The sequence below is a fragment of the Erinaceus europaeus genome, chromosome 3 (genome assembly GCF_950295315.1).
Source record: "Erinaceus europaeus chromosome 3, mEriEur2.1, whole genome shotgun sequence".
Classification (NCBI taxonomy): Eukaryota; Metazoa; Chordata; class Mammalia; order Eulipotyphla; family Erinaceidae; genus Erinaceus; species Erinaceus europaeus.
Genome location: NC_080164.1, coordinates 120,080,047 through 120,106,869, shown reverse-complemented (window position 1 = coordinate 120,106,869; position 26,823 = coordinate 120,080,047). Strand labels below are relative to the sequence as shown.

At 38.5% G+C, this 26,823-nt stretch overlaps 1 pseudogene; it reads left to right on the top strand.

The window, feature by feature from the left end:
* Nucleotides 1-435: 435 nt before the first annotated feature.
* LOC132537531 (UDP-glucuronosyltransferase 2B15-like) lies at nucleotides 436-26,626 on the top strand (annotated as a pseudogene).
* The last annotated feature ends 197 nt before the right edge of the window (nucleotides 26,627-26,823 follow it).

The following is a 26,823-nucleotide window of genomic DNA, read 5'->3' as shown; positions in this document are numbered from 1 at the left end:
AAAACCACTACTGCTGTTTGACCATTTCTTCTTCTTTTACTTTTTTTCCTCTTCTTTATTAGATAGGACAGAGAGAAATTAAGAGAGTAAAGGGAGAAAGAGAGGGAAGAGAGAAAGATGGACACCTGCAGGCCTGAATCACAGCTTGTGAAGCATCCCTGCTGCAGATGGGGTATGGGGAGTGGGGGCTGGATCCTAAGTCCTTGCCAGGGACCTTGTGCATAATATTATGTGTGCTTGACCTAGTACATGACTGCCCAACCCTCTTACTTTCCTGTTTCCCAGTCTGATATCTACCTAAATACTTTGGATGTTCATACTATGTAAATATGTAACAGAGTGGCAGTTACATTTTAACTTCCTGATTTCTTTATGGATATAAGCATTTGCAATAGCAAAAAGGTACAGGTGTTTGCAAAGAAGAATCTTATTCCACCAAGATGCCGATGAAGTGTACTTTTGTTCTTCTGCTGCTACAAGTGGCTTGTTACTTTAGCTCTGGGAAGTGTGGAAAGGTGCTGGTGTGGCCCACAGAATACAGTCATTGGATGAACATCAAGGCAATCCTAGGGGGAGTTAGGAAGATGCCAGACTGAGAAGTCTCTAACAGCGAGTGCTCTGATCGCATCGTCGGCAACGGTAGGATTTTCTGCCTTTAGCAGGCCAGTCAATAAGGAGTGACACCAAAGAAGTGGTTACAATTTAATTTAGGTTAAGAATTAGAGTAAAGGTGACACGGACTAGCGGGGCTCCAGAATACCCAGGCGGCGCCGGGCAAGGCGAGTACGCCGGGCATTGTCCTCCGCCAGCCCAGGAAGGCGGCTCCTCCTCCGCCGGTTGCAGAGCGCAGCGGGCAGAGGACCCGGAGAGAGCACTTTAGCTCAGGGGCTTCCTCTTGGGAGTCTCCAGGGTCCACTGGGACCCTGAGGGCGGATCCAAAGACTTCTTGAGTATAGCTCTCATTGGATCAAAGGACTTGGAGTTAGTTTTCATTTTTGAGAAATCCTTTAAAAAAGTCTGGAGGGGGGGTTTCCCGGAAGATGGCGGACTGAGAAGCGGCTAGCCTTTGAGCTCCGGACACATCTCATGTAAACAATAGGATTTTCTGCCTTTAGCAGGCCAGCCAATAAGGTGTCATAGCGGTAAAACCAAGGAGGTGTCTATAACTTAATTTGGGTTAAGAATTAGAGTAGGGGAAAAAAATTCTTTTTTCTTCCTTTTAATTTTCAAGCATACATCCTTCCCGCCCCCCCCCCCCCCCCATAAGCAGTGCCTGGGACCAGCTACTAGCAGGATACCCCATACCACCAAACAGGGTGTTTTTTTTTTTTTTTCAATTCACTGATACACATTTGGGAAGTTCCTCGCACTGCTCTTTAATTACAACTCTTCTTCTTATCTTCTCCCTTTTCTCTCTCTTATCTCTCTCTATATCTTTTTTTTTTTAATCTTGTCATACACTTCTTTCTTCTTTGCCTTTCTGAATTTGTGAATTACTTTGGGGAAGAAATCTGACCCAGAGTGGACTCTCTATGTGTGTATCTCTGTTCTAGTTCCCTTTACACTCTTGTTACCCCGAGAATATACACTGGATAGTAGATTTGCATAACTGTCTATTCTTGCTATCCTCTCTTTCTTTTCTCCTTCTTCACTGGGATTTGGTTACTATTTTTTCACGGATTGGAGAAATTGTTTGGCTAACTGGTAACGATTAAACTCCTTCAATACTTACTTCAGTTGCTACTGTAATTCCGGAGGTTGGTGAGGGCAATTGTCATAAAGGTATTTAGTACAGTGTTACTAGTGCTCAAAACACAACAACTGAGGAACAACAGAGCATAAAAAAAAGAGAGAAACACATAAATAAAAATGGGTAGATTAAAAACAAATAAAACTGCTACCCCAATGAGTGAAGACAAGAGCCCAGAAGAAACCACAAATCAGTCAGAAGTAACCATAGATAAGAAAAGTATGCAAGCAATAATAAACTTATTAATCACAGAAATGAAAACAACATTGGAGGAAAGGAATGGCAGTATTAGGGAAACAACAGTTGAGACGCCCAAGGAAAATACTGATTATCTTGAGACAATTAGAGAACTGAAAGCTGAAATAGCTGTAATGAAGAAAGAAGCAGAGGCAAGGGAAAGCAGACTAACAGAAGCAGAAAACAGAATTAGTCAGACAGAGGATGAGTCAGAGAAAACTAAGAAAGAGGTGAAAGAGCTTAAAAAGAGATTGAGAGACACTGAAAACAACAACAGAGACATATGGGATGATCTCAAAAGAAGTAACATTCGTATAATTGGCCTGCCAGAGGAAGAAAGAGAGGAAGGGGAAGCAAACATTCTAGAGGAAATAATAGAAGAAAACTTCCCAGACCTGAATAACAGAAAGGATATCAAGGTTCAAGAGGCCCAGAGAGTTCCAAACAGAATCAACCCAGACCTAAAGACACCAAGACACATCATAGTCACAATGAGAAGAAGTAAGGATAAAGAAAGAATCCTAAAGGCTGCAAGAGAGAAACAAAAAGTCACATACAGGGGAAAACCCATAAGACTATCTGCAGATTTCTCAACTCAAACTCTAAAAGCCAGAAGGGAGTGGCAAGATATCTATCGAGCCCTGAATGAAAAAGGGTTTCAACCAAGGATAATATACCCTGCTAGACTTTCATTCAAGCTAGATGGAGGGATCAAAACCTTCTTAGACAAACAACAGTTAAAGGAGGCAACTATCACCAAGCCGGCCCTGAAAGAGGTACTAAAAGACCTCTTATAAACAAGAACATCACTATAATACTTGCAATGTATCAGAGTAAACAAATTGTTTTTTAGAACAATGGCACTAAATACATTAAATCCATAATATCAATAAATGTCAATGGCTTAAACTCACCCATCAAAAGGCACAGGGTGGGGGGATGGATCAGAAAACATAACCCAACCATATGCTGCTTGCAAGAATCCCATCTGTCACAACAAGATAAACACAGACTTAAAGTGAAAGGATGGAAAACTATCATACAGGCTAACGGTCCACAAAAAAGGGCAGGAACAGCCATTATCATCTCAGACACGATAGATTTTAAATTAAATAAAGTAATAAAAGATAGGCAAGGACATTACATAATGATTAGAGGATCAATCAGCCAAGAAGACTTAACAATTATTAACATCTATGCACCCAACGAGGGACCATCTAAATACATTAAGCATCTACTGAAAGAATTTCAAAAATACATCAATAGTAATACAATAATAGTGGGAGACTTCAATACCCGACTCTCACACTTAGACAGATCAACAAAGCAGAGAACCAATAAAGATACAAGAGAATTGAATGAAGAGATGGACAGACTAGACCTCTTGGACATTTTCAGACTCCTCCACCCCAAAAAACTGGAATACACCTTCTTTTCAAATCCACATAACACATACTCAAGGATAGACCACATGTTAGGCCACAAAGACAGCATCAATAAATTCAAGAGCATTGAAATCATCCCAAGTATCTTCTCAGACCACAGTGGAGTAAAACTAACTTTTAACTACAAACGGAAAATTATTAAAAGACATAGAATTTGGAAACTAAACAACATGCTCCTTAAGAACCACTGGGTCAGAGACTCACTCAAACAGGAAATTCAAATGTTCCTGGAAACTAATGAAAATGAAGACACAACCTATCAAAATATTTGGGACACAGCGAAAGCAGTACTGGAGGGAAACTTATAGCCATACAATCACATATTAAACACCAAGAAGAAGCCCAAATGAACGACCTTACTACACACCTCAAGAACTTACAGGAAGAAGAACAAAGGAACCCTAAAGCAACCAGAAGGACAGAAATCACTAAAGTTAGAGCAGAAATAAACAACATCGAAAATAAAAGAACCATACAAAAGATCAATGAAGCCAAATGTTGGTTCTTTGAAAGATTAAACAAAATTGACAAGCCCCTAGCCAGACTCACCAAACAAAAAAGAGAGAAGACTCAAATTAATAGAATTGTAAACGATGCAGGAGATATCGCAACTGACACCACAGAAATCCAGAGAATTCTGCGAAACTTCTATAAAGAACTATATGCCACCAAGCTAGAGAATCTGGAAGAAATGGAACAATTCCTAGAAACCTATGCACTTCCAAAACTGAACCAAGAAGAACTACAAAATCTAAATGCACCAATCACAGACAAAGAAATTGAAACCATTATTAAGAATCTCCCCAACAACAAAAGTCCTGGACCAGATGGCTTCACAAATGAATTCTACAAAACTTTCAGGAAACAGTTAATACCCATACTTCTTAAGCTATTCCATAAGATTGAAGAAACAGGAATACTCCCTTCCACCTTTTATGAAGCCAACATCACCCTGATACCAAAAAGCTGATAGGGACAGAACAAAAAAGGAAAACTACAGACCAATATCTCTGATGAACATAGATGCCAAAATATTAAACAAGATCTTGGCCAACCGGATACAGCAACACATCAAAAGGATTGTTCATCATGACCAAGTGGGATTCATCCCAGGAATGCACGGCTGGTTCAACATCTGTAAATCAATCAATGTCATTCATCACATCGATAAAAGCAAAGCCAAAAACCACATGATTATCTCAATAGATGCAGAGAAAGCCTTTGACAAAATCCAACACCCATTCATGCTCAAAACTCTACAAAAAATGGGAATAGATGGGAAATTCCTCAAGATAGTGGAGTCTATATATAGCAAACCTACAGCCAACATCATACTCAATGGACAGAAGCTGAAAGCATTCCCCCTCAGATCGGGGACTAGACAGGGCTGTCCACTGTCACCGTTACTCTTCAACATAGTATTGGAAGTTCTTGCCATAGCAATCAGGCAAGAGAAAGAAATCAAAGGGATACAGATTGGAAGGGAAGAAGTCAAGCTCTCACTATTTGCAGATGATATGACAGTATACATAGAAAGACCTAAAGAATCCAGTAGAAAATTACTGGAAGTTGTTAGGCAGTATAGCAAGGTATCAGGCTACAAAATCAATGTACAAAAATCAGTAGCATTTCTTTATGCAAACACTAAATCTGAAGAAGAGGACATCCAGAAATCACTCCCATTTACTGTTTCAGCAAAATCAATCAAATACCTAGGAATAAAGTTGACCAAAGAAGTGAAAGACTTGTATACTGAAAACTATGAGTCGCTACTCAAGGAGATAGAAACTGATACCAAGAAATGGAAAGATATCTCATGCTCATGGATTGGAAGAATAAATATCATCAAAATGAATATTCTCCCCAGAGCCATATACAGATTTAATGCAATACCCATCAAAGTTCCACCAGGCTTCTTTAAGAGAATAGAACAAACACTACAATCATTTATCTGGAACCTGAAAACATCTAGAATTGCCAAAACCATCTTAAGGAAAAGAAACAGAAATGGAGGCATCACAGTCCCAGACCTTAAACTATATTATAAAGCCATCATCATCAAAACAGCATGGTACTGGAAGAAAAATAGGCACACAGACCAGTGGAACAGAATTGAAAGCCCAGAAGTAAATCCCAACACCTATGGGCATCTCATCTTTGATAAGGGGGCCCAAACGATTAAATGGAAAAAGGAGGCTCTCTTCAATAAATGGTGCTGGGAAAACTGGGTTGAAACATGCAGAAGAATGAAATTGAACCACTTTATCTCACCAGAAACAAAAATCAACTCCAAAAGGATCAAAGACCTAGATGTCAGACCAGAAACAATCAAATACTTAGAGGAAAACATTGGTAAAACACTTTCCCACATACACCTCAAGGACATCTTTGATGAATCAAACCCAATTGCAAGGAAGACCAAAGCAGAAACAAACCAATGGGACTACATCAGATTGAAAAGCTTCTGCACATCCAAAGAAACTATTAAACAAACAGAGAGACCCCTCACAGAATGGGAGAAGATCTTCACATGCCAGACATCAGACAAGAAACGAATCACGAAAATATATAAAGAGCTCAGCAAACTTAGCCGCAAAAAAGCAAATGACCCCATCCAAAAATGGGCAGAGGAAATGAACAAAACATTCACCACAGAGGAGATCCAAAAGGCTAACAAACATATGAAAAACTGCTCTAGGTCACTGATTGTCAGAGAAATGCAAATTAAGACAACACTAAGATACCACCTCACTCCTGTAAGAATGGCATACATCAAAAAGGACAGCAGCAACAAATGCTGGAGAGCTTGTGGGGACAGAGGAACCCTTTTACATTGCTGGTGGAAATGTAAATAGGTACAGCCTCTGTGGAGAGCAGTCTGGAAAACTCTCACAAGGCTAGACATGGACCTTCCATATGACCCAATAATTCCTCTCCTGGGGTTATACCCCAAGGACTCGATAACACCCAACCAAAAAGAGGTGTGTACTCCTATGTTCTTAGCAGCACAATTCATAATAGCTAAAACCTGGAAGCAACCCAGGTGCCCAACACCAGATGAGTGGCTGAGAAAGCTGTGGTATAGATACACAATGGAATACTATGCAGCTATCAAGAACAATGAACCCACCTTCTCTGACCCATCTTGGACACAGCTAGAAGGAATTATGTTAAGTGAACTAAGTCAGAAAGATAAAGATGAGTATGGGATGATCCCACTCATCAATAGAAGCTGACTTAGAAGATATGAAAGGGAAACTAAAAGCAGGACCTGACCAAATTGTAAGTAGGGCACCAAAGTAAAAGCCCAGTGGTTAGGGGTAGACATGTAGCTTCCTGGGCTAGTGGGGGGTGGGAGTGGGCGGGAGGGATGGGTCACCGTCCTTTGGTGGTGGGAATGGTGTTTATGTACACTCCTAGCAAAATGTAGACAAATAAATCAGTAGTTACTTAATATGAGAGGGGGAAATCAATTGTATGTCACAAAGTTTCTCTAAAGACAAACTGAATCTTTTTAATATACAGGCTATGTATTTGATATGCAGACTCTCTCAAAAGCCTAGACCAAGTAGATTAGAAGCTTCCAATAGCACAGCTATATATAAGATACTGGGTACTGTACAGCAAACCATAACAAAGGGACTTTTCAAAGTTAACCCAATTAACAAATAATGTGATGATAATATTAACTATTGATTATCTTTTTGAACCCTAAGACAGCAGGAACCTCACATCTTCACTATAGAGCCCCTACTTCCCCCAGTCCTGGAACCCTTGGATAGGGCCACTTTCCCGTATGCCTCTCCCAATCCAAACCAAATAATATTGCATCCGTCGATCACAACCTAACCAAAGCAACGATTGCCATCTCAACATGCTTCACCTCAGACTGTATCCAGAGACTTCACGTGTGGAATGACAACCCTTCAGCTTCATTACTCGGGTTCCAGATGCCACCAGGATGCTGGCTAGGCTTCCCTAGATTGAAGACCCCACCAATGTGTCCTGGAGCTCAGCTTCCCCAGAGACACACCTTACTAGGGAAAGAGAGAAGCAGACTGGGGGTATGGACCGACCAGTCAACGCCCATGTTCAGCGGGGAAGCAATTACAGAAGCCAGACCTTCTACCTTCTGCAACCCTCAACGACCCTGGGTCCATGCTCCCAGAGGGATAGAGAATGGGAAAGCTACCATGGGAGGGGGTGGGTTATGGGGATTGGGTGGTGGGAATTGTGTGGAGTTGTACCCCTCCTACCTTATGCTTTTGTTCACTAATCCTTTCTTAAATAAAAAATTTAAAAAAAATAAAATAAAATAAAATAAAATTATACCTATATCTATTATTTAAAAAAAAAAAAAAGACAATCCTAGATGAGCTTGTCCAGAGAGGTCATGAAGTGACTGTTCTGACATCTTCGGCTTCCATTCTCATTGATCCCAACAAAAAATCTGCTATTAAATTTGAGACTTACACCACATCAGTCAGTAAAGATGAATTCAACAATGTTTTTATGGAACTGATTCATACATGGACCTACAAGATGCCAACAGATGCATTTTGGTCTTATTTTTCAATTATGGAATAAATAGGTTGGAAATTTCATGCTGTGGTTTATAAGCTCTGTAGAGAAGCAGTTCTGAACAAGAATCTCATGATGAAGCTACAAGAATCAAAGTTTGATCTTGTTCTTTCAGATCCTATTACTCCATGTGCTGAGCTCCTGGGTGAGCTGCTTAATGTCCCTTTCATGTACACTTTACTCCAGGCTATGCACTGGAGCGGCATCAAGGAGGAATGCCCCTTCCACCAGCTTATGTGCCTGTTGTTTTATCTGAACTAAGTGATCATATGTCATTCATGCAGAGGGTCAAAAACATGATTTATGTTCTTTATTTTGACTTCTGGTTTCAATTCATAAATGAGAAGATATGGGATCCCTTTTAGTGATGTCTTAGGTAAGTACTGTTTTATTTAGTAGCATGATGCCCTTATATCCCAAGTTCCTGAAAGAGAGTATCTAAACTTAACCTTGGAATTTAAAAGTGGTGATGAAACTGAGATGTTGAAATTAACATATAAAATGTTCTCTAGCCTCACAACTGTTACAGAAAAGCTCAAATTATTGGTTCATTTCCAACTATATGGTCCATTAAAAGGAATCTCCAACAAGTCTAAAACCACAGCTTGATCTACTGTTATCTATTGAACAAATTCCATGTCCAGTCTCATTTATTCATCAGCAATAGTCTTTATTTCATACAGAAATATGAGGTCCACAGTCCTAAGTTGAGATTCTCCACTAACCTCAAGTCACACAACTCCATGGACTTCTCCATTATTGAAATGTACTGATGGATTGGTGCACTTGCTATAAATGTTGATACTTCACTGCCACTTTAGTCTTCTTAAGTCCATACATTTACATGAGAGTCCACTGCAATGTAATGGTGTTACACATGATAAGGTTTTTAACAACTTGTAATGACATTATCCACCATTACATTTTATACACTGTAGTTTCACTACCTTCAAAATTCCATGTGCTGTGCTGATTTTACAACCCTTAAAAATGGCATTAAAACTTTATTGACTAGCTTAATGCACACACAGAGATTAAGGAGTTTTGTAAATCTTTAATTTTTAAAATTATCTTCATTCATTTATTGAAAAGTGACAACCAGAAATCTGACAGAAGGAGAAATCAGAGAAGGAGAGAGATGAAAAGACACCTGAAACACTGCTTCACCACTCACAAAGCCTTCCCCTTGCAGGTGGGGACTGGGGGCTCGAGCCCAGGTCCTTGCATCTTCTAATATGTGTCCTGAAGCAGGTGCACAACCACCCAGTCCTGGGGGTTACACAGTTCTAGAACAACTTTCTGTGAAGAATTTAGAAAAAGTTTGTGCTTATTTCTCATCGGATTCCTTATCTAGTTTAAGTATTTTTTCCATATTACCTGAGGCAATCTTTCACAATTAGACATCAGACATGAAAATGTTGACCTTAAACAAAAGCAATGTGCTATTCCAACAGCATGAGCTTATTCAGAAACAAGTAACAAAAAGAGTGAAGACTGAAGTACATTCATGTAGAGACAGTTATTTCTGAGTCCAGGTCTAGGAACTTCTCTTATAAGATCTATGGGAGGGGGGAATATCGCTTCCTGAAGGAGATGAAGGTACCCTGTACTTTATTCATTTCCTCAGGGAGTGGCACATCTTCCCAGTTTTTCATCCTCTTTAAGTAGAGTTTCTAAAGATTAATTTTCAAAAACGTCTCTTTTTTTTTCTTTCTATCTTTTTTATTCGATGTGATAGAGAGAAATTGAGAGAGGACAGAGAGATAGAGAGGGAGAGAAAGTTTCCTGCTGACCTGCTTCAGACCTTCTGAAAGTGGGGAGCAGAGCTCTATTCTGGCTTCTTGGGCTTGGTTATAGGTGTGCTTAACTCAGTGCACCACAGCCCCACACACTCAAAAATTCTTCTCACTTTGTATTTTGTACATATAAGATCTACATATATAATGTGTGATTTGTATGCATATATTATGTTGGTTTGTCAGAAAAGCTGTGACATAGTTTTCTCTGTCTTTCTATGCAAAAATGCATCAAGACATTTCTGACAACTCAGTAGTTGCACATATACATGAAGCTGTGTGTATTAATATATGTAGCATTATTGACTACTTTATTCCAAGATCCTTGCAGTAAATTACCTGGCATATTCATAGCACAATATTAGTATCTCCTCTGTATTTTGCTACTGTTTTATGCTACAGGCAGACCCACTACATTACTTGAGACTATGAAGAAAGCTGAAATATGGCTCATTCGAACCTACTGGGATTTTGAATTTCCTCGTCCTTTCTTGCCAAACTTTGAATTTATTGGAGGGCTCCACTGCAAACCTGCCAAACCCCTGCCGAAGGTAACCTCTTCCTGTTTATGGCATTTTCTTTACTTGAAGCCTCATCATAGTATTCTTTTTTATTATTATTGTTTTATAACTTTTATTTACAAAAAGGAAACACTGACAATAACCATAGAATAAGAGAGGTACAACTCCACACAATTCCCACCACCAGAACTCTGTATCCCATCCCCTCCCCTGAAAGCTTTCCTATTTCTTATCCCTCTGGGAGTATGGACCAAGGGACATTATGGGTGCAGAAGGTGGAAGGTCTGGCTTCTGTAATTGCTTCCTCACTGAACATGGGCATTGACAGGTTGATCCATACTCTCAGCCTCTCTCTCTCTTTCCCTAATGGGGTGGGGCTCTGGGGAAGCAGAGCTCCAGGACACATTGGTGGGGTCATCTGCCCAGGGAAGTCTGGTTGGCATCATGGTAGCATCTGGAACCTGGTGGCTGAAAAAAGTGTTAACAGAAAGCCAAACAAATTTTTGACTAATCATGAACCTAGAGGCTGGAATAGTGCAAATGAAGATGTGGGGGTCTCTGATTTGTCGATAGTTAGTAGGAATATTTTAGTTATATTCAAAGGATCCATACTATACTAGTTTTTTTTTTTTTTTCTGAGTCTGAAATCTGATATGCAAGTGCACCCAAGTTATTGTCTGGGGAGATGATGTCATAGGTGGAAAAGGGACCAGAAAGCTGGATCAGGGAAGGGAGTAGCTTCCAAAAATGGGAAAGATACATAAATATTGTTGACTGTAAACCCCATTGATTTGATGTCATCTGGGGCCTATATTAAGCTTAGAAGTCTATGTGACCTCTGCATTCCTGTAGATCTGAGTTCACAATGACTTCACACTGTGTCCAGAGACATCAGGCATGGAATGTCAGCCCTTCAGCCTCATTACTCAGGTGAGGCCTTTCCTTTCATAGGACTCTCTAATTCCATTTTAGGTGATTCACTTCCTAACAAAGTCCCAAAACCTAGATATAGACTAAGTCCCATGAGATAGGGCATATGTTCACATGTATCCATAATTTAGGGCAAGATAGATAACTAAAAGCAAAAACGAGCAATAGTCTGCAGTGAGTCCGAATATGCAGCAAGCAAGTAAAGTAGAGAGACCTAAAATGACATTATAAAGTTCATAATGAAATAGTGTCTACTTAGCCTTAGATACCCTCTTCACCTATTCCTATTATACTTCCCTTAGTCACTCCAAAGTTAACCTTATCAAAGTAAGGACTATAAAAGCTGAATAAGAGCAACAGACTGGCATACTTTAACAATGACTTTTTAGTCACTATCATGACACCCCATCAGCTGGGGGCCTATTCAGGGAGTCCTGAGATTCCCAAACAGACATGATGGCCCTAGACCTTGAATAAATCCCTCTCTCCAATGTTACCGGTCATCTATATCAGGAACAACACAATAGACCCCTTTGTGGGCCTCATAGGACCTTGCCCTCAACTTGGATCAACAGTAGTAGATAATGTTCCATCCTCTGAAGGGAGGCTGGGCAACATATTCTATGCTACCCCTGAGGAAGATGGGTTATGAAATTAGGGCAGCTTGGAACGTTCCTAGTCTTCATAGAACTCTAAGTATTTTATCTTAAAAGGAAAACTTTTCCTCAGAAACAAAGATGTGTACTCACAACATGTTTAGATGAAGCTCAACGTTCACTTACCATCACTTCATTATTAAGGTTATTAATATTAAGACATTGGAGATATTTCAGTGTTATAGTGTCTCTCTTCTCCCTGTGCCTCTGTCTCTCTAACTGAATGAAAATACTCGTCTGGAAGCCTTAATGTCATGCATAAACATTTTTAATTTTAAAATACAATATTTAATACAACAAGAATTGTTGGCAGGTGACCTGCTAAAGCAACATAGTAGTGTTCTATTTGTATAAGATTTTTTTTTCTTTTGGGAACTTAGTTTACAGTGAAGAACCCATTTCCTCCCACCTGACCAGACTCTTTTGCTTTTGAGACTATATACCTTGAACAGTCCACATTTCACTTTCTTTTTTTTTTAAGGTTTTATTTATTGATTCATGACAAATGATAGGAGAGAGTGAAAGAAACAGACATCACTATGGTACATGTGCTGCCGGGGATTGAACTTAGGACCTCATGCTTAACCATAGGATAAGAGGAGTACAACTCCACACAATTCCTACCACCAGATCTCTGTATCCCATCCCGTCCCCTGATAGCTTTTTGTTCTTTATCCCTCTGGGAGTATGGACCCAAGGTCATTGTGGGATGCATAAAGTGGAAGGTCTGGCTTCCCCACTGAACATGGGCTTTGACCGGTCAATCCATAGTCCCAGACTGTCTCTCTCTTTCCCTAGTGGTGTGGGGCGCTGGGGAGGCTGAGCTATAGGACACATTTATGGGGTTGTCTGTCCAGGGAAGTCTGGTTGACATCATGCTAGCATCTAGTATCTGGTGGTCAAAAAGCAAGTGAACATATAAAGTAAAACAAATTGTTGATTAATCATAAACCTAAAGGCTGGAATAATGCAGATGAGGAGTTGCGGTGGGTTTCCATTTTGAAAATAACTAGTAGGCATATTTTTAATTAAATCACTGTAGATACCCCAGATGTACACCTAATAGTTACAGCTATATAGTCCACATCCACCTCATATGCCAGTTACCTTCTAAGCCAAGTACTTAGCTCCTTTAACCTACCAATATCTCACCTCCACCTCTTTTCTGATATTTCTGTGGTCAGAGTTTTGATACTTTTTTTTTGTTCCTGGTGTTATTCATTTTTGTTTCCTTCTGAAAAAAAGGGGGGAATTTTACATTTTTTTCCTGCTTATTTCATTTACCTTAATATCCTTAACCTATGTCCTAATTGTAACAACAGTAAAATGTATTATTGATTCCTTTTTCTTTTTTCTTTTTATTTTTTTATTTATTTAAAAAAGGAGACATTAAAAAACCAGAGGACAAAAGGGGTACAACTCTACACAATTCCCACCAGCAGATCTCTGTATCCCATCTCCTCCCCTGATAACTTTCCCATTATTTATCCTTCTGGGAGTATGGACCCAAGGTCATTGTGAGATGCAGAAGGTGAAAGGTCTGGCTTCTGTAATTGCTTCCCAGCTGAACATGGGCATTGACTGGTCCATCCATACTCCCAGCCTGCCTCTCTTTTTCCCTAGTAGGGTGGGGCTCTAGGGAAGTGGAGCTCCAGGAAACATTGGTGAGGTCATCTGTCCAGGGAAGTCTGGTCAGCATCATGCTGGCCTCTGGAACCTGGCGGCTGAAAAGAGAGTTAACATATAAAGCCAAACAAATTGTTGAATAATCATGGACCTAAAGGCTGGAATAGTGCAGATGAGGTATTGGGGGGTACTCACTGCAGACTATTGTTTACTTTTGCTTTTAGGTATATATTTTGCCCTAGTTTATGGATACGTGTGAACATATGCTCTATCTCATGGGACCTGGTCCATCTCTAGGTTTTGGGACTTTGTTGGGAACTGACCCACCTGGAATGAATTTAGAGAATAGTATGAAAGGAAAGGTCTCACCCAACTAATGAAGCTGAAGGGTTGTCATTCCACACATAAAGTCTCTAGACAGTCTGAGGTGAAGCATGCTGAGGTGGTGCTCATTGCGTTGCTTATGTTAGGATCAGCAGATGCAATATTATTTGGTATGAATGAAGAGAAGCATGCAGGAAAGTGAGCCCCACCCTAAGGTTCCAGGACTGCGGGAAATATAGGTTCTATAGTGGAAGTCTGAGGTTCCTGATGTCTTAGGGTTCAAGAAGACAATAGATAGTTATCGTTATAATCACATTGTTTGGTTATTGGGTTAACTTTGAAAAATCCCTTTGTTAGAATTTGCTATATCACACACAACATCACCATAATTTATCTTATTTGACATTATTTGTATATAGCTGTGCCATTGGTTGTTTCTGTTCTCCCTGGTCTAGGCTTTTGAGAGAGTCAACATATCAAAGACTCAGCCTATGTAATAAAAAGACTCAATCTGTGCTTTAAAAAGTTTGAGATATACAGTCAATTTTTCCCTCCTCATATTAATTAAATAGAGATTTATATGGCTACAAATTAATAGGAGTTTACATAAACACCATTCCCACTAACAAAAGACTGTGTCCCACCCCAGCCCTCAACCCCCACACCTTCCTCCACTACCCCAGGAAGTCAAATATCCACCCTCACACTCACCACAGGGTTTTTACTTTGGTGCCCTGCTCTCAATTTAGTCAGATCCTACTTTTAGTTTCCCTTTCTGTTCTTCTTTCTCAACTTCTGTTAATGAGTGGGATCATCCCATACTCACCTTTATCTTTCTGACTTAGCTCATTTAGCATAATTCTTTCTAACTCTGTCCAAGATGGGTCAGAGAAGGTGGGTTCATTGTTCTTAATAACTGCATAGTATTTCATTGTGTTTATATATACCATAGCTCTCTCAGGTGCTCATCTGTTGTTGGGCACCTGGGTTGCTTCCAGGTTTTAGCTATTATGAATTGTGCTGCTATGAACATAGGTGTACAAATATCTTTTGGTTGGATGTTATGGAGTCCTTGGGGTATATCCCCAAGAGCTGAATTACTGGATCATATGGAAGGTCCATGTCTAGCCTTGTGAGAGTTCTCCAGACTGCTCCCCACAGAGGCTGGACCAGCTTACATTCCCACCAACAGTGCAGAAGGGTTCCTCTGTCCCCAGTTGTTGCTGCTGTCCTTTTTGATATATGCCATTCTCACAGGAGTGAGGTGGTATCTCCATGTTCTCTTTATTTGCATTTCTCTGACAATCAGCGGCATGAAGCAATTTTTCATGTGTCTGTTGGCCTTTTGGATCTCTTCTGTAGAGAATGTTATGTTCATATTCTCTGCCCATTTTTGGATGGGGTCATTTGCTTTTTTGGTGCTAACTTTGCTATGCTCTTTGTATGTTTTGGTGATTAGTCTTTTGTCTGATGTATGGCATGTGGAGATCTTCTCCCATTCTGTAGGGGTCTCCTTGTTTGTGTGATAGTTTCTTTGGCTGTGCAGAAACTTTTCAATTTGATATAGTCTCATTGGTATGTTTCTGAGTTAGTCTTCCTTGTAATTGGGTTTGTTCCATCAAAGATGTCCTTGAGGTTTAGGTGGGAAAGTGTCCCACCAATGTTTTCCTCTAAGTACTTGGTAGTTTCAGGTCTAACATCCAGGTCCTTGATCCATTTGCAGTTGATTTTTGTTTCTGATGAGATAAGGTGGTTCATTTTCATTCTTTGGCATGTTTCAACCGAGTTTTCCCAGCACCATTTATTGAAGAAATCCTCCTTCTTCCATTTAATACTTTAGGGCCCCTTATCAAAGATTAGATGCCCATAGGTGTGGGGATTTAGTTCTGGGCTTACAATTCTGTTCCACTGGTCTGTGTGCCTATTTTTGTTCCAGTACCAGGCTGTTTTGATGATGATGGACTTATAATTTAGTTTGAAATCTGGGGGTGTGATGCCTCCATTTCTGTTTCTTTTCCTCAAGATGGTTTTGGGAGTTCTAGGTGTTTTCTGGTTCCAGGTAAATGATGGTAATTTATGTTCTATTGTCTTAAAGAAGCTTAGTGGAACTTTGATGGGTATTTCATTAAATTTGTATATTGCTCTGGGGAGAATATACATTTTGATGATATTTATTCTTCCAATCCATGAGCATGGATGTCTTTCCATTTCTTGGTATCAGTTTCTATTACCTTGAATAGTGACTTGTAGTTTTCAGTATACAATTCTTTCACTTTTTTAGTCAGGTTTATTCCTAGATATTGTATTGATTTTGTTGCAACAGTGAATGGGAATGATTTCTGGATGTCTTCTTCTACAGTTTCAGTGTTTGCATAAAGAAATGCCACTGATTTTTGTACATTGATTTTGTAGCCTGACACCTTGCTATATTGCCTAATAACTTCCAGTTGTTTTCTGCTGGATTCTTTAGGTTTTTCTATGTATACTAATATATCATCTGCAAATAGTGAGAGTTTGACTTCTTCCCTTCCAATCTGTATTCTTTTGATTTCTTTCTCTTGCCTGATTGCTATGGCAAGAACTTCCAATACTATGTTGAAGATTAATGGTGATAGTGGACAGCCCTGTCTAATCCTAGATCTGAGGGGGAATGTTTTCAGCTTCTGTCCATTGAGTATGATGTTGGCTGTAGGTTTGCTATATATGCATTCCACTATGTGGAGGAATTTCCCATCTATTCCCATTTTTTGTAGAGTTTTGAGCATGAATGGGTGTTGGATTTTGTCAAAGGCTTTCTCTGCATCTATTGAGATAATCATGTGGTTTTTGGCTTTGCTTTTATTGATGTGGTAAATGATATTTATTGACTTACATCTGTTGAATGAGCCTTGCATTCCCAGGATAAATCCCACTTGGTTGTGATGAACAATCTTTTTGATATGCTGCTATATCCGGTTGGCCAAGTTCTTGTTTAATATTTTGGCATCTATGTTCATCAGAGATATTGGTCTGTAGTTTTCCTTTTTTGTTGTGTCCCTATCTGCTTTTGGTATCAGGGTGATGTTGGCTTCACAGAAGGTGAAAAGAAGTCTTCCTGTTTCTTTAATCTTATGGAAAAGATTTAGAAGTATGGATATTAACTGTTTCCTGAAGGTTTTGTAGAATTCGTTTGTGAAGCCATCTAGTCCAGGAATTTTGTTGTTGGGGAGATTCTTAATAACTGTTTGATTTCTTTGTCTGTGATTAATGTATTTAGGTTTTGTAGTTCTTCTTGGTTCTGTTTTGGAAGGACATATGTTTCTTTTTTCTTTTCTTTCTTTTTTTTTTTTTTTTGCATTTAGGTTTTGTAGTTCTTCTTGGTTCATATGTTCCTAGGAAATCTTCAATTTCTTCCAGATTTTCAGCCTTGGTGGCATATAGTTCTTCATAGAAGTTTCACATGATTTTCTGGGTTTTTTGGTGTCAGTTGTGTTATCTCCTCTATTATTTACAATTCTATGAATTTGAGTCTTCTCTCTTTTTTTTCTCTCTTTTTTTTTAAGTGAATCTGGCTAGGGATTTGTCAGTCTTGTTTAATTTTTCAAAGCACCAGCATTTGGATTCACTGATCTTTTTTATGATTCTCTTATTTTCGATGTTGTTCATTTCTGCTCTAATTTTAGTGATTTCTATCCTTCTGGTTGCTTTAGGGTTCCTTTTTTCCTCTTCCTCTAAGTCCTTAAGGTGTGCTGAGAGAGAAACTCATATCTACAATCACATATTAAAAACAAGAAGAAGTTCAAATAAACGACCTTACAGCCTGATTGCACATCCTAAAGACCTAGAAGAAGAAGCACAAAGGAACCCTAAAGCAACCAGAAGGACAGAAATCACTAAAGTTAGGGCAGATATCAATAACATTGAAAATAAGAAAACTATACAAAAGATCAGTGAAAGTAAATGTTGGTTCTTTGAAAGAGTGAACAAAATCAACAACCTTTAGCCAGACTCACAAAAGAAAAAAGGGAGAAGACTCAAATAAATAAGATCATAAATGAAAGAGGAGATATCACAACAGACACCACAGAAATTCAACATATCATATGAGGCTTCTATGAACAAATATATGCCACCAAGCTAGAGAACCTGGAATAAATGGATTTCACTCTCAGGCAGAAGTTGAAAAACAAGATCAGAAGAGAAAACACAAGTAGAACCTGAACTGGAATTGGCATGTTGCACCTAAGTAAAAGACTCTGGGGTGGGGGTGGGGGTGGGGAGAATACAGGTCCAACAAAGGATGACAAAGGACTTTGTAGGGGTTGGGAAATGTTATGCATGTACAAACTATTGTATTTACTGTCGAATGTAAAACATTAATTCCCTAATCTAGAAATTAAAGAGAGAGAGAGAGAGAGAGAGAGAGAGAGAAATGCATCCCATGTAGCTATCGATTTCATGCATGCATGGAAGAAGGCTGATTTCAGGAAGGTCTTATGTCAATGTTTATTGAAGAATCAAACAAACTCTGTTCTCTCAGTACTTCTCCCTGAACATCAAACTAAACTTAAATGTGGTAGATCTTGGAGAAGAAAAATGAATACCTCAATCACAATAATACTAATAGAAATTGTTAACATTTGTGGCCAAACAATACTTGTGTTCAAATCAATCAGATAGACATGGCCTTATTATTGTACTACAAAGATGATAGTTATAGAAAACTACTTGCTTTTTATTTTCATACTCTCACCCATAATATTTATACTTTATTGAGAGAAGAAAAATGATAATTGGCATCATGATTCTTACATTAGAGTCTGACCTCATAATATATATTAATGAAGCTAGTAGGTAAAATAACCAACATACAATAACCATATTTATCATTTATTCAAGTACATATTGGATCTGTGCTATATTTCCAAAATGATTAAATAATTTGCATTTAGTGAACATAATAAGACAATCTTGTATTTAGTGAAACATAATTTGAATACTTATCATTTTCTAGATATATGCCACACATATATAAACAGTATGAAAATAAACATTAGAACAAAAATATATAAAATTTACAGTGAATGTATTCCTTACATTTCTTTGAATCATTTTAATGCATTGTACTAAATGTTCTCAAAACAAGACTGAGTTGTCTTTGCCAGTATGTCAGAAAATGAGAAAAATCAGTCCACACTATTGATTAGTTTGTTGCTAGAGATTATTATTGGTTGGGGGTGATAGCATAATAGTTATGCAAAGAGACTCTCTTGTGGGGATGTGATATGGAACTCTGGTGGTGGGAAATGTGTGAAGTTTAACCCCTCTTATTCTATGGTTTTGTCAATATTTTCTCTTTTTTTATTTTATAAACAAACTAAATTTAAAAAAAGAAAAGATGGAGTCGGGTGGTAGGACAGTGGGTTAAGCGCAAATGGCGCGAAGTGCAAGGCCAGGCATAAGGATACCGGTTCAAGCCCCCGGCTCCCCACTTGCAGGGGAGTCCCTTCACAGGTGGTGAAGCAAGTCTGCAGGTATCTATCTTTCTATCCACTGCTCTGTCTTCCCCTCCTCTCTTTATTTCTCTCTGTCCTAACAATGACAACATCAATAACAACAATAAAAAACAAGGACAACAAAAGGGAAAATAAATAAATTAAATAATTATAAAGAAAGTAAAGGAGCAAAGGAAGGACCATTAAAAAAAATGCCAAATATATATAACAAGAGAGGTTGACACCTATATCTGTAACCTTAGGAGAACTTCTGCAGTTTCCAATGGAGGGAATGGTGACACAAAATTGTGGTGCTGGGAATGGTGTGAAATTATACACATGTTATCTCAATTATTTTTAAATCAATAATAAATAACTGATAAAATTTAAAAAGAGAGAGAGAGACTCTCTTATTTGTGGCTCCAAGGTCTCAGATTCAGTCCCCCATAATAACAAAAGCCAGAGTACAGCAGTGCTGCGATTAAACAAAATTTTTAATGAGAGATTATTGTTATTATAATAGTATAGAAACCATCTCACACAGTAGGGAAACTATTGAAATATTACCTAGATAGAGCATGTGATTCAAGAAAAACATATGGCATAAAACAAAGCTATTAAGAGAAAAAAAAAAAAGGTCCTGGTGGGATCCAGGTGATCGTACACCTGTTTGACCACACATGTTGCAATGCATAAGGACCCGAATTCAAGCTCCTGGTCCCCTTCAGAAGAAAAGCTTCACTCTGGTGAAGCAGGGCTGCAGGTGTCTCTCTGTCTCTTTCCTACCCTATCTCCCCTCTCCTCTCCATTTCTGGTTGTCTTTATCCAATAAATAAAGATTTTAAAACTTTATGAACAAGATCATGATATATTCTTCCATCTAGTAAACATATAATCTGTTAAAACAGTGTTAATCAAAAGTCTGGGTCTATATTGTCAAAAAACATCTCTTGCTCAGGATTGTTCATTAACTTTCTTGATTAGTTGTATATAGTAAAAAAAAAAAAAAAAAAGAAGTGATTATATAAATACCATGGCATATTACTCAGTATTTAAGAGGAGGAAGACTTTACTACATTCTCGAGCAAGAACAAATTTCGCTGCATTATGCCAAGTGGCACGAAACACTCCGAAACTCTACAATTCCAATTATATGAGGTGTCAGATTCATAGACACTGAAAACAGAATGATGGTTCTAAAGGAGGAAGTATACAATTAAAATTTAATGTTTATAGAATTTCAGTTTTACAACATTAACAATGCAGAGACTGCACAAGAACAGGACTATCCTTAAGAATACAGAAATGAGCACTGAGAAAGTGTTAAATGATAAATTATATCATGCATGTATTACTGCAATTGTAAAATTACTACTTTGAAAACTCTTGAAATATATGATGTCCTCATTTAACTTGTTCTAGTAATCTTTTCACTACTGTGTGCTATCCTGTTGTTCTCTTATGATGGAGTACATTATCTCTTCACAGGAAATGGAACAGTTTGTTCAGAGCTCTGGAGAAAACGGCATTGTGGTCTTTACTCTGGGATCAATGGTCAGAAACATGTCAGAGGAGACTGCCAACATGATTGCATCAGGCCTTGCACAGATTCCACAAAAGGTTAGATGAGCCACCCTGACAGTGTACAACTATTAATGTCAGTTCAATCTGTAAAGGATGTGATTATAGAAAGTTCAGGAGTAGGGAGTCGGGCAGTAGTGCAGCGGGTTGAGCACATGTGACAGGAAGCCCAAGGAACTGGATAAGGATCCCTGTTCAAGCCCTGGCACCCCACCTGCAGGGGTGTCACTTTACAGGCGGTGAAGCAGGTCTGCAGGTGTCTATCATTCTCTCCCCTTCTCTGTCTTCCCCTCCTCTCTCCATTTCTCTCTGTCCTATCTAACAATGACATCATCAATAATAACAACAATAATAATGGCAACAACAATAAAAAAGAAGGGCAACAAAAGTGAAAATAAATAAATATTATAAAAAATAAAAAGTTCAGGTGTGGTGGTGGTAGATATTCTTGAATATTAAACTAACTTATACAAATTAAATATGAACACAGCACAAAGGGAGTTTTTAATTAACAATAAATGTGCATGTGAAATAGTTCATGTGCATAGTGTGCTGTTCTGCTCTGCACAGGCCTCAGGTTGGAGCCCAGCCCCCACCACAGTGAAGGAAACTTCAGTGCTGTGGTTTCTTTCACCCGCTCTGTCTCTCTGCCTTCTCTGTCTCTAACAATAAAAAAAATAACAGTAACACTGTTGTTTCAATGGATTTTATTTTTGTCACTTATTTTCCTTTTCTTTTTAGAATTAGAGCATGGTAAAACTGAATTTGTCCATTGGAATAAGACACCTTTTTCTCCCTATTAGGTACTATGGAGGTTTGAAGGCAAGAAACCAGACACGTTAGGAAAAAATACTCGGCTGTTTAAGTGGCTTCCCCAGAATGACCTTCTTGGTAAGATTCTGGAAGAAAAAAAAAACTGAAATGAGATCACTCTAACAACAGTTCACAAGAAAACAAAAGTATTGACCATTTACTAATGAAAGGATTCAAAAGTAAATTTTGGTTTTGTTATATTTATTTTCTTTCTTTTTTTAAAGTTCTTTTTTTATATACTTATTTGTTTATTCCCTTTTGTTGCCCTTGTTTTTTATTGTTGTAGCTTATTACTGTTGCTGTTGTTGATGTTATCATTGCTATATAAGACAGAGAGAAATGGAAAAGAGAGGAGGGGAAGACAGAGAGGGGCAGAGAAAGACAGACACCTGCAGACCTGCTTCACCACCTGTGAAGTGACTCCCCTGCAGGTGGAGAGCCTGGGGCTCGAACCGGGATTCTTATGCTGGTCCTTGTACTTTGTGCCACCTTCGCTTAACAGGCTATGCTACCGCCCAACTCCCTATTATATTTATTTTCAAGTATTGTGGGAGATGTAAGATGTGTATGTATGTGTAAGATGTAACACTTGACAACACATTATAGTCATTTCTCTTAAAGTCAGAATTAAAATATCTCTATTTTAGGTGTAATTATTTTCATAGTAAAAGTTTCAAGTTCCAGGATTTTCTCTCTCTTAGTTCTCCCATTTCATTGCTATTTGTTTTTGCTTTTTCAAATAGGTTCTTAGCACCATAGAAAAATAACCATTCTGGGACCAGGCAGTGGTGCACCTGACTAAGTACCCATAGTGCTAAGAACAAGGATCCATGCAAGGATCAAGGCTAGAGTCCCTGGCACCCCACTTGCAGAGGGGGCACGTCACAAGTACTGAAGCAGGTCTGCAGGTTTCTTTCTCTCTATCTTTCTATCTCCTCTTCCTCTTTCAATGCCTCTATGTCCTATCCATTTTTTTTTTTTAATAATGCCTCCATAAGCAGTGGATTTGTAGTTCCTACACTGAGCTCAGGCAATAACTCTGAAGAAAAAAAAGAAAAAGAAAACCAACAACCCCTATTCTATTGTCACTAACTCTTCATTTATTGCTGAAAAAAATCAGTTTTGTAAAGCTGCAATGTACATCATATATATAAATATATATATATATATAATTTCTCTATTTCTAATGCCAATACTGTCACATTTCTTGCATGTTAGACAAGGTGGTTTCACTGTTTAAGACATTCTGTTCTTTTTTAAAAATTTTTATTTATAAAAAGGAAACATTTACTAAACCATCGGATAAAAGGGGTACAGCTTCACAGAATTCCCACCACAACAACTCTGTATCCCATCCCCTTCCCTGATTCTTGAACCTTCCCTATTCTTGAACCCTCTGGGAGTATGGACCCAAGGTCACTGTGGGATGTAGAAGGTGGAAGGTCTGGCTTCTGTAACTGCTTCCCCACTGAACATGGCTATTGACAGGTTGATCCGTCCTCCCAGCCTGTCTCTCTCTTTCTCTAGTGGGGAAGGGCTCTGGGGAAGCACAGCTCCAGGAAACATTGGTGGGGTTGTGTGTCCAGAAAGTCTGGTTGGCATCATGCTAGCATATGGAACCTGGATGTTGAAAAGAGAGTTCACATAAAAGCCAAACAAATTGTTGATCAATCATGGACCTAAAGGCTGGAATAGTACAGATGAAGAGTGTGTGTGTGTGGGGGGGGGGAGTTGTTCCTGAAAATATTATCAAAAAAGGTCTCACCCGAGTAATTAGGGTGAAGGGTTGACATTCCATGCCTGATGAATCCGGAAACAGTCTGAAGTGAAGCATGCTGAGGTGGTACTCATTGCGTTGATTAGGTTTGGATCCGTGGATGCAACATCATTTGGTATGAATTGAGAGAAGCATGCAGGAAAGTGAGCCCCACCCTAGAGGTTCCAGGACTGGGGAAATAATAGGCTTTAAAGAGGAAACAGGAGGTTCCTGCTGTCTTAGGGTTTAAGAAGACAATAGATAGTTATTGCTATAATCACATTATCTGGCAATTGCACTGACTTTGAAATATACCTTTGTTAGGATTTGCTGTATTATACACAACATCACCATAATTTATGCCCTTTGACATTATTTTTGTATCGCTGGGCTACCGGTTGCTTCTGTTCTCCCTGGTCTAAGCATTTAAGAGAGTCAACATATCAAAGACATTCTGTTCTTATATGCCATCACTGTTTCCTTATTTATACACATACATGATATTTCTTTTACCTAGAATGATCTCTTTAGTCTATTCATCTGGTATTTGTGTATTCAATTTTCAAGTTATAAGATTTCTTCATTTACTGGACTAGCAAATTAAATCACATTTTCTTTGAGATTGAAATAGATAAATGAACTTGTGCACTGAATCATTTACTGTCTCTCTTGATGACATAAAATGTTCACTTTCATTTATTTCTCAGAATTATAGTTCATAATTTCCTAAAGTCCACCTCATTTTAGGTCATCCAAAAACCAAAGCTTTTATAACTCATGGTGGAACCAATGGCATCTACGAAGCCATCTACCATGGGGTCCCTATGGTGGGCATTCCTCTGTTTGCTGATCAACCTGACAACATCGCTCATATGAAGGCAAAGGGAGCAGCTGTGGGTTTGAACTTGGACACCATGTCAAGCAAAGACTTGCTCAGTGCACTGAAGACAGTAATTAATGACCCTTCGTGAGTATCACCAAATTTTCATTGATAATATTTGTAGATGGGTTTAGTCTCATAGGTAACTATGAGTTTTCTATCTTTGAAATTTCAATATAAAATTATTACTGTGACATAACTGATCATAAATCTATTTTTAATCATTTATTTCAAAGTTAGATTTTAGCCTCAATGATATCAGCTAACTATACACTGAAACTATTAAAATCATATTTCTTACTGAAACATCATTGTATTATAACATTATAAAGATTTCAGGTGTGGATCACAGGAAATTAACATGTGAGATTTCTTTTTTCCTACCTGTACCCCATCATCTTTTTATTTTATTTATTATTTAATTAATTTTATTAATTTTTTTAAATATTTATTTATTCCCTTTTGGTGCCCTTGTTGTTTTATTGTTGTATTTATTATTATTGTTGTTATTGATGTTGTCATTGTTAGATAGGACAGAGAGAAATAGAGAGAGGAGGGGAAGACAGAGAGGGGAGAGAAAGACACCTGCAGACCTGCTTCACTGCTTGTGAAGCAACTCCCCAGCAGGTGGGAGCTGGGTGTTCGAACCAGGACAAGAAAGCTGGATCAGGGAAGAGAGTATCTCCCTAATATGGGAAAGGTGTATAAATATTGTTGACTATAAACCCCATCAATATGATGTGATCTGGGGCCCATATTCAGCTTAGGAGCCTATATGACCACTGCATCTGTTCACATGTATCCACAAATTAGGGCAAAATATATACCTAAAAGCAAAAATACACAATAGTCTGTAATGAGTCAGTATAATGTTCATAATGAAATAGTGTCTACTTAGACTTAGATACCCTCCTCAACTACTTCCTATTACAGTTCTCTCCCTCACTCCAAAGCTAACATTATGAAAGCAAGGACTACAAAAGCTGAGTAAGGGCAAGAGACTGGCATACTTTAACAATGACTCTTTAGTCACTATCAGGCCACCCCATCAGCTGGGTCCCTAATCAGGGCGTCTTGAGATTCCCAAAGAGACATGATGGGCCTAGACCTCGAATAAATCCATCTCTCCATTGTTACCGGTCATTTTTATCAGGTACAACACAATAGACCGCTTGGTGGGCCCCCATAGGACTTTGCCCTTAACTTGGATAAACAATGGTAGACAATGTTCCACCCTCTGAAGAGAGGCTTAACAATATACTCTATGCTACACCTGAGGAAGATGGGTCCTGATATTGGGGCAGCTTGGAACGTTCCTACTTCACAAGCAATCAAGCAGTGCTGCAGGTGTCTCCCTCTCTCTCTCTCCCTCTCTATCTTACTCTTCCCTTTCAATTTCTCCATCTCTATTCAACAAAGAAATAAAGTATTAAAAAACAGAAAAATATTTTTGGATTTATTATAATTGGGATGAGAATTCAGATGCAAAAATTAAGTAAGATATGCCATAAAAATGATGAATACTTCAAGAAAATCTATGAATATAATGGTGGAAACAAAAGTTGAAGAAAGAAGTTACCCACAATAACAGTGACTGCAGAGGAGACATTTCACTCGTAATCATAATTCTCCTGTAAATATTTCAGTAAGATTATTCTATGTATTACCACAATCTTACATATACTTCCTACAATGGCTTATATAGCACTTTTATTTCCTCTTAAGTCTGAAATGTATTTGTAAATCATAAAATTCCAATTTAAAAATCAAACTATCTATGAAGCTCCAAATAATATACATGCCATAAACACTTCAAATAATCATTTTGAACAATATGTGTAAGATTTCAGTAAAGTTTTGTAGAATGATATACTTGGGTTAACTCATCGCTTCAATATCTCTGTTTCTGTGTTTCTTCCTAGGTATAAAGAGAATGCCATGAGGTTATCAAGGATTCAGCATGATCAGCCAGTGAAGCCTCTAGACCGAACAGTCTTCTGGATCGAGTTTGTCATGCGCCACAAAGGAGCCAAGCACTTGAGGCCAGCTGCCCATGACCTCACCTGGGTCCAGTACCACTCTTTGGATGTCATTGGATTCCTGCTGGCCTGTGTGGCAGCTACTGTATATATCATCACAGCAGGCTGTCTGTTTTGTTTCCGGAAGTGTACTAAATCAGGGAAGAGGGAAAAAAGAGATTAGCTGCATCTGAAGCCAGGATCTGGTATGCTTCATAGATGGGACTCCTCCATTTTATTCCTGCTAGAAGACGTAAAGAAAGGCTACTACCTCTTGTGATAAAATTAATATTTGCAAAACAACAATGGCAACAAAAGGGAAAAAATAGCCTCTAGGAGCAGTGGATTTGTGGTGCAGGTGGACAGCAATAACCCTGGAGGCAAAAAAAAAAAAGAGTGGTAGATGGCGTAGTGGATAATGCACTGGATTCTCAA